We start from the raw sequence: 9,715 nt of genomic DNA, 5'->3' as shown, positions 1-9,715 counted from the left end.
CCATGGTGTTCCCACAACACTTTCACGGATGCTATGGACTTGTTTTGCAACTCTTGCACCTTTCGATCTAGGATTGCCTCGGGTCTCTCCTCGTAGCTCGTATCGGGGGTCAAGACAACTTCTTCTTGATGAATTACGTGCTTGGGATCGAACACGTACTTGCGCAACTGCGACACATGGAACATGTTGTGCACATTCCCAAAGCTAGGCGGTAACGCCAGGCGATACGCTACAGGACCTACTTCATCAACGATCTCGTACGGCCCTACAAAACTTGGTTTCAATTTGCCCTTCACTCCAAACCTCACGACTCCTCTTGTCGGGGATACTTTCAAAAACACTTTGTCACCAACATCGAATTTGATCTCCGTTCGGCGCACGTCGGCATACAACTTCTGCCTATCTTGAGCTTCTTTGATCCTTGCACGGATTTGATGCACAATTTCGGTCATCTCCTTGATAGCGTCGAGTCCAAACATCTTCCTTTCACCAACCTCATCCCAGTAGAGTGGGGATCGACACTTCCTGCCAATCCAAAGAAACTGCGGATTTCACTTGGCGTTTTCGGCGATTTCCAGTTTTACACAGCCTCGACCTTCACGGGATCCACTTGAATTCCATTAGTCGTCACGATATGACCAAGAAAGTTTACTCTATTTGTCACGACCGCACTTCCTAAGGATAGAAAGCACGGTGGATCGCGACTAGTGGGGAAGTTTAGAAGCGGGGAAGAAGGGGTAGCAATCAAGGAAGTACGACATGTAGATCAAAAGACGAAACTTTATTACCAAATTATAGTCTGAGATCACGAAGCAACATAGTTTGAATGGAAATAGCTCAACATATTAAGGAAACATAAGGGCTTTAAAACTTGGCATAGCGGAAGCATTTGAGAGTTAGCTACTACTATGTATGAAGACACAATAGCAACCGAAACATTTATTGAATACGATCCTTGTCCAAATGCTCAACATCCTCCGTCCTCGTCAACGCTCAACCTGCACATTGGGAAAACATATGCAGCGGCTGAGTACTTGATGCACTCAGTGAACTCATGCCCAAAATACATTTTATCCATAAAGTTATGTCAAGCCATCATTGAGTGAAACTCGGGTTTTACTTTAAAAACAATGCCGAGAAACACTAAAATCATTTCCATCGTAAAACATGGCTGCGCAGCCCATCATCATCATCCCCCATCATGTACCATATCTGAACCATCATGTGGAACGAGAATGTGGCCACAAACTCGATCACTGGACCGGCCGACCACAAAGGACGGCTTACGATCCCCATCAATGCACTAGTCCGAGTAGGGACTCACTCCCTAGTCAGACCCGAATTCGTTAACCATCAAAGTCTAGTAGAACATTATCCTAGTAGACAATCAGATAGGAAATTCAAAACATAAAATACGGCATGACATAACATTTAAACCACCCTTATCTTACCATTTACATATCATTGCAAATAAAGGAGTTTAAGTAATAAAGCCCACCTCAATAGCTTAGAAATCTCTTTTTATAACTTCTCGATCCGACTTTAACGAGCGTGCGAACCACCTTTTCGAAAAATAATTAAAGTACACATCAATCTCAATAACGACAACATTTAGAATGCATGCACTCTAATTAAAGTCTTTTTCTCGTTTTCTCGGTTTTTGTGCATTCTTGATTATTCGACGGCCGCCCAAGGCGTCGCGGGCGACGCCGGTCGGCCGCTTACACCTATACTTCCTCCGTTAGCTCCTCGTATTTTCCATGTTGTCGGAATAAATTTCCAAAAATTATTTAAGCGCATAATTAAATTATCGCAACTATTTCTCTTCGCAATTATATTCATTTCGAAACTTGGGGTAATTTATTTGTACATCGAATTATTCCGAGAATATATTAAATAATTTCCCACAATTAAGTTATTCACCGGACCAACGATTATTTAATTTAACACAACCCAAGTTATTCAATTTTTGAGCCCAAAGTAATTTAAAAACCCAACCCACCTTATTCCTCCATTTAAAAAAAGTGAGCCCATCAACAAAAATAAGAAGGAGGCCCAAAAAATAATCAAACTCCATTACTCCCTTCCATCATCGGTCAAACTCTTTCTCCCTCATTTCATCTCCTTCACCAAATCCTCAAATTGAGAACAACCCCATATTCTTCTTCCTCTGTTCTCTTCTTCCAAAATTCCCCCAATCTTCTTCTTCCTCTAATTCCGTCGCCTCTTCCCAAATCGGAGGTCACCGTTGCTGCCGCTGCTGCCACGAATCCGCCATCGCGAATCCGCCGCCTTCGGCTTCTCTAACTTCTCAGCCACCGTCGCCGGCCGCTGCTCGCCGGGAGAAGACGTAGCGCCGTCGTCCTCGGTCCTCCCTGCAGTAATTCCTGCCGCTGCAGTGCAGTCTCCTCGCCGGAGATTGCTGTCGACGCACGAAACAGCCCCGCAAACGTTCGAACAGGCCCGCAGCTGCCCGAACTCACCCCGAGACGCCCCAAGCAGTCCCCGAACCGCTCCGAAACAACCCAGATTCACCCCGAAAGCGCCGAACAGCCCCCCGACAGCCCCGAAGATAGGTTCATGTATTTTAGTTTTATTCTTTCTAGATTTATTCTATAGTTTGTTGATTGCATACCATGCCATTCAAGAAGAAAAATAGATTGGATGGGAAGGAATTATACCTCAACCGATTGGAAAGAGTGTTGAACGAAAACTTTGGCAGTTCCTCGATCTATCGAGAGTTGTGGTGATAGGAATTTGGAAACCAAATGCTCTTTCTCCCGTCTTTTTTTTCAATTGCTTTGCTAACAATTTCAGATTGTGAATGATTGTTATTGTGATGTTAGGGAGGAGATAAATGAAGGAACTAATGTATTAAATGTGTGACCTTTAGATGTAGGATTGAATGAGGAAGGTGGAAGGTTTGAATGATGGAGGGTCTCCATGAAGAAGGAACCGGCGCAGGGGAAGAAAGAAGAAAGAAGAAAGAAGAATTTGGGCTTGCACCAACAATTCCTATGAATGAATTGGGCCCAAAGATATCCCTTTTAATTAATAGCTCCAAAGCCATATAGTAAAATAAAACATTGGACTTTATTTAATTGAGAAGCCCAACTTTTACTTTTCGCATAACTCTTTATTTATTCAAAGTTCACGGATAACTTTAATTAATTTCATCGTTCCCATTTCCAACAAAGATTAAGATAGCTATTGTAACATTAGTACTTAAAAAGTACGGGCGTTACATTCTACCCACCTTAACAGAAATTTCGTCCCGAAATTTGCTCCTCTCTAACAAACAGCTCCGGGTACTTCTCTTTCATTTTATCATCGAGTTCCCATGTAGTCTGCTCATAACCAACATTGTTGTTGCTCGGGCACTCTTTGGAAAGGTGTCCAACTCCACCACATTTGTAGCACATACTAGTCCCAATTCTGCATTCACCAAAATGATTCTTTCTTTTAAAGTTATCATCTAAGGATAGATGTTTCGTTCGTTATTTTTTTTTTCGGGCATTTCGCCCTGGTATGAAGGAACGTAGTAATTTGCAATCTCGTCAATCTTTCAAACTAGAATAAGTCGTGCTTCACAGGGTTGTCATTGTCTCGTCATCTCATCACCCTTTTGACTTCGCTCTTTTCTAAGCCTCATTCGTTCCATCGATAAATACATTGCCTTAATAGAAAGTATAGTCCGCGCGTATACAATTAGCCTACATCTAAGGCCTTTGAAGTCTACATCTCATAATATTATCAATCATACTCCATTCATTATCACGTCCAATATCAATTGCATAAACATTTCTCATTTCAAAACATTTTACCTTCTCTTTTGTTGAGTGCGGCGAGACGGAATGTTGAGCCTTCAATGAATACTCTTTTAGTCTAGCGAAACGAGTCTAGACTAGATTGAATAAAAGACTCTCGGTCTAGAGCGGAAGGAAAAGTTGATCTGATACCATTCTGTCACGACCGCACTTCCTAAGGATATAAAGCAGGTTGGATCGCGACTAGTGGGGAAGTTAAGAAGCGGGGAAGAAGGGGTAGCAATCAAGGAAGTACGACATGTAGATCAAAAGACGAAACTTTATTACCAAATTATAGTCTGAGATCACGAAGCAACATAGTTTGAATGGAAATAGCTCAACATATTAAGGAAACATAAGGGCTTTAAAACTTGGCATAGCGGAAGCATTTGAGAGTTAGCTACTACTATGTATGAAGACACAATAGCAACCGAAACATTTATTGAATACGATCCTTGTCCAAATGCTCAACATCCTCCGTCCTCGTCAACGCTCAACCTGCACATTGGGAAAACATATGCAGCGGCTGAGTACTTGATGCACTCAGTGAACTCATGCCCAAAATACATTTTATCCATAAAGTTATGTCAAGCCATCATTGAGTGAAACTCGGGTTTTACTTTAAAAACAATGCCGAGAAACACTAAAATCATTTCCATCGTAAAACATGGCTGCGCAGCCCATCATCATCATCCCCCATCATGTACCATATCTGAACCATCATGTGAAATGAGAATGTGGCCACAAACTCGATCACTGGACCGGCCGACCACAAAGGACGGCTCACGATCCCCATCAATGCACTAGTCCGAGTAGGGACTCACTCCCTAGTCAGACCCGAATTCGTTAACCATCAAAGTCTAGTAGGACATTATCCTAGTAGACAATCAGATAGGAAATTCAAAACATAAAATACGGCATGACATAACATTTAAACCACCCTTATCTCACCATTTACATATCATTGCAAATAAAGGAGTTTAAGTAATAAAGCCCACCTCAATAGCTTAGAAATCTCTTTTTATAACTTCTCGATCCGACTTTAACGAGCGTGCGAACCACCTTTTCGAAAAACAATTAAAGTACACATCAATCTCAATAACGACAACATTTAGAATGCATGCACTCTAATTAAAGTCTTTTATCTCGTTTTCTCGGTTTTCGTGCATTCTTGATTATTCGACGGCCGCCCAAGGCGTCGCGGGCGACGCCGGTCGGCCGCTTACACCTATACTTCCTCCGTTAGGTCCTCGTATTTTCCATGGTGTCGGAATAAATTTCCAAAAATTATTTAAGCGCATAATTAAATTATCGCAACTATTTCTCTTCGCAATTATATTCATTTCGAAACTTGGGGTAATTTATTTGTACATCGAATTATTCCGAGAATATATTAAATAATTTCCCACAATTAAGTTATTCACCGGACCAACGATTATTTAATTTAACACAACCCAAGTTATTCAATTTTTGAGCCCAAAGTAATTTAAAAACCCAACCCACCTTATTCCTCCATTTAAAAAAAGTGAGCCCATCAACAAAAATAAGGAGGCCAAAAAAAAAATCAAACTCCATTACTCCCTTCCATCATCGGTTAAACTCTTTCTCCCTCATTTCATCTCCTTCACCAAATCCTCAAATTGAGAACAACCGCATATTCTTCTTCCTCTGTTCTCTTCTTCCAAAATTCCCCCAATCTTCTTCTTCCTCTAATTCCGTCGCCTCTCCCCAAATCGGAGGTCACTGCTGCTGCCGCCGCTGCCACGAATCCGCCATCGCGAATCCGCCGCCATCGGCTTCTCTAACTTCTCAGCCACCGTCGTCGGCCGCTGCTTGCAGGGAGAAGACGCAGCGCCGTCGTCCTCGGTCCTCCCTGCAGTAATTCCTGCCGCTGCAGTGCAGTCTCCTCGCCGGAGATTGCTGTCGACGCACGAAACAGCCCCGCAAACGTTCGAACAGGCCCGCAGCTGTCCGAACTCACCCCGAGACGCCCCAAGCAGTCCCCGAACCGCTCCGAAACAACCCAGATTCACCCCGAAAGCGCCGAACAGCCCCCCGACAGCCCCGAAGATAGGTTCGTGTATTTTAGTTTTATTCTTTCTAGATTTATTCTATAGTTTGTTGATTGCATACCATGCCATTCAAGAAGAAAAAGAGATTAGATGGGAAGGAATTATACCTCAACCGATTGGAAAGAGTGTTGAACGAAAACTTTGGCAGTTCCTCGATCTATCGAGAGTTGTGGTGATAGGAATTTGGAAACCAAATGCTCTTTCTCTGCCGTCTTTTTTTTCAATTGCTTTGCTAACAATTTCAGATTGTGAATGATTGTTATTGTGATGTTAGGGATGAGATAAATGAAGGAACTAATGTATTAAATGTGTGACCTTTAGATGTAGGATTGAATGAGGAAGGTGGAAGGTTTGAATGATGGAGGGTCTCCATGAAGAAGGAACCGGCGCAGGGGAAGAAAGAAGAAAGAAGAATTTGGGCTTGCACCAACAATTCCTATGAATGAATTGGGCCCAAAGATATCCCTTTTAATTTAATAGCTCCAAAGCCATATAGTAAAATAAAACATTGGACTTTATTTAATTGAGAAGCCCAACTTTTACTTTTCGCATAACTCTTTATTAATTCAAAGTTCACGGATAACTTTAATTAATTTCATCGTTCCCATTTTCAACAAAGATTAAAATAACTATTGTAACATTAGTACTTAAAAAGTACGGGCGTTACATCTACCCACCTTAACAGAAATTTCGTCCCGAAATTTGCTCATCTCTAACAAACAGCTCCGGGTACTTCTCTTTCATTTTATCGTCGAGTTCCCATGTAGTCTCCTCATAACCAACATTGTTGTTGCTCGGGCACTCTTTGGCAAGGTGTCCAACTCCACCACATTTGTTGCACATACTAGTCCCAATTCTACATTCACCAAAATGATTCTTTCTTTTAAAGTTATCATCTATGGATAGATGTTTCGTGCTTTTCGGGCATTTCGCCGTGGCATGAAGGAACGTAGTAATTTGCAATCTCGTCAATCTTTCAAACTAGAATAAGTCGTGCTTCACAGGGTTGTCATTGTCTCGTCATCTCATCACCCCTTTGACTTCGCACTTTTCTAAGCCTCATTCATTCCATCGATAAATACATTGCCTTAATAGAAAGTATAGTCCGCGCATATACAATTAGCCTACATCTAAGGCCTTTGAAGTCTACATCTCATAATATTATCAATCATACTCCATTCATTATCACGTCCAACATCAATTGCATAAACATTTATCATTTCAAAACCTTTTACCTTCTCTTTTGTTGAGTGCGGCGAGACAGAATGTTGAGCCTTCAATGAATACTCTTTTAGTCTAGCGAAACGAGTCTAGACTAGATTGAATAAAAGACTCTCGGTCCAGAGCGGAAGGAAAAGTTGCTCTGATATCATTCTGTCACGACCGCACTTCCTAAGGATAGAAAACAGGTTGGATCGCGACTAGTGGGGGAGTTAAGAAGCGGGGAAGAAGGGGTAGCAATCAAGGAAGTACGACATGTAGATCAAAAGACGAAACTTTATTACCAAATTATAGTCTGAGATCACGAAGCAACATAGTTTGAATGGAAATAGCTCAACAGATTAAGGAAACATAAAGGTTTTAAAACTTGGCATAGCGGAAGCATTTGAGAGTTAGCTACTACTATGTATGAAGACACAATAGCAACCGAAACATTTATTGAATACGATCCTTGTCCAAATGCTCAACATCCTCCGTCCTCGTCAACGCTCAACCTGCACATTGGGAAAACATATGCAGGGGCTGAGTACTTGATGCACTCAGTGAACTCATGCCCAAAATACATTTTATCCGTAAAGTTATGTCAAGCCATCATTGAGTGAAACTCGGGTTTTACTTTAAAAACAATGCCGAGAAACACTAAAATCATTTCCATCGTAAAACATGGCTGCGCAGCCCATCATCATCATCCCCATCATGTACCATATCTGAACCATCATGTGAAATGAGAATGTGGCCACAAACTCGATCACTGGACCGGCCGACCACAAAGGACGGCTCACGATCCCCATCAATGCACTAGTCCGAGTAGGGACTCACTCCCTAGTCAGACCCGAATTCGTTAACCATCAAAGTCTAGTAGGACATTATCCTAGTAGACAATCAGATAGGAAATTCAAAACATAAAATACGGCATGACATAACATTTAAACCACCCTTATCTCACCATTTACATATCATTGCAAATAATGGAGTTTAAGTAATAAAGCCCACCTCAATAGCTTAGAAATCTCTTTTTATAACTTCTCGATCCGACTTTAACGAGCGTGCGAACCACCTTTTCGAAAAACAATTAAAGTACATATCAATCTCAATAACGACAACATTTAGAATGCATGCACTCTAATTAAAGTCTTTTATCTCATTTTCTCGGTTTTCGTGCATTCTTGATTATTCGACGGCCGCTCAAGGCGTCGCGGGCGACGCCGGTCGGCCGCTTACACCTATACTTCCCCGTTAGCTCCTCGTATTTTCCATGGTGTCGGAATAAATTTCCAAAAATTATTTAAACGCATAATTAAATTATCGCAACTATTTCTCTTCGCAATTATATTCATTTCGAAACTTGGGGTAATTTATTTGTACATCGAATTATTCCGAGAATATATTAAATAATTTCCCACAATTAAGTTATTCACCGGACCAACGATTATTTAATTTAACACAACCCAAGTTATTCAATTTTTGAGCCCAAAGTAATTTAAAAACCCAACCTACCTTATTCCTCCATTTAAAAAAAGTGAGCCCATCAACAAAAATAAGAAGGAGGCCCAAAAAAAAAATCAAACTCCATTACTCCCTTCCATCATCGGTCAAACTCTTTCTCCCTCATTTCATCTCCTTCACCAAATCCTCAAATTGAGAACAACTCTTCTTCCTCTGTTCTCTTCTTCAAAAATTCCCCCAATCTTCTTCTTCCTCTAATTCCGTCGCCTCTCCCCAAGTCGGAGGTCACCGCTGCTGCCGCCGCTGCCACGAATCCGCCATCGCGAATCCGCCGCCGTCGGCTTCTCTAACTTCTCAGCCACCGTCGCCGGCCGCTGCTCGCCGGGAGAAGACGCAGCGCCGTCGTCCTCGGTCCTCCCTGCAGTAATTCCTGCCGCTGCAGTGCAGTCTCCTCGCCGGAGATTGCTGTCGATGCACGAAATAGCCCCGCAAACGTTCGAACAGGCCCACAGCTGTCCGAACTCACCCCGAGACGCCCCAAGCAGTCCCCGAACCGCTCCGAAACAACCCAGATTCACCCCGAAAGCGCCGAACAGCCCCCCGACAGCCCCGAAGATAGGTTCGTGTATTTTAGTTTTATTCTTTCTAGATTTATTCTATAGTTTGTTGATTGCATACCATGCCATTCAAGAAGAAAAAGAGATTGGATGGGAAGGAATTATACCTCAACCGATTGGAAAGAGTGTTGAACGAAAACTTTAGCAGTTCCTCGATCTATCGAGAGTTGTGGTGATAGGAATTTGGAAACCAAATGCTCTTTCTCTGCCGTCTTTTTTTTCAATTGCTTTGCTAACAATTTCAGATTGTGAATGATTGTTATTGTGATGTTAGGGAGGAGATAAATGAAGGAACTAATGTATTAAATGTGTGACCTTTAGATGTAGGATTGAATGAGGAAGGTGGAAGGTTTGAATGATGGAGGGTCTCCATGAAGAAGGAACCGGCGCAGGGGAAGAAAGAAGAAAGAAGAATTTGGGCTTGCACCAACAATTCCTATGAATGAATTGGGCCCAAGATATCCCTTTTAATTTAATAGCTCCAAAGCCATATAGTAAAATAAAACGTTGGACTTTATTTAATTGAGAAGCCCAACTTTTACTTTTCGCATAA

The 9,715-nt window shown here is 41.9% G+C and overlaps 3 long non-coding RNA genes across 3 annotated transcripts; all 3 read left to right on the top strand.

Moving 5' to 3' along the window:
- Window positions 1-2,104: 2,104 nt before the first annotated feature.
- On the top strand, window positions 2,105-3,132 carry LOC121761426. Its single transcript, XR_006041981.1, has 2 exons — window positions 2,105-2,576; window positions 2,894-3,132. It is a non-coding gene; the product is annotated as an uncharacterized LOC121761426 (long non-coding RNA).
- A 2,262-nt stretch (window positions 3,133-5,394) lies between these two features.
- Window positions 5,395-6,279, top strand: LOC121761490. Its single transcript, XR_006042001.1, has 2 exons — window positions 5,395-5,880; window positions 6,200-6,279. It is a non-coding gene; the product is annotated as an uncharacterized LOC121761490 (long non-coding RNA).
- A 2,382-nt stretch (window positions 6,280-8,661) lies between these two features.
- Window positions 8,662-9,715, top strand: LOC121761441. The gene is made up of 2 exons (XR_006041986.1): window positions 8,662-9,164; window positions 9,484-9,715. It is a non-coding gene; the product is annotated as an uncharacterized LOC121761441 (long non-coding RNA).

The sequence above is a fragment of the Salvia splendens genome, chromosome 13, assembly GCF_004379255.2.
Source record: "Salvia splendens isolate huo1 chromosome 13, SspV2, whole genome shotgun sequence".
NCBI classification, from domain to species: domain Eukaryota; kingdom Viridiplantae; phylum Streptophyta; class Magnoliopsida; order Lamiales; family Lamiaceae; genus Salvia; species Salvia splendens.
This window is presented reverse-complemented; position numbering and strand designations above follow the sequence as displayed.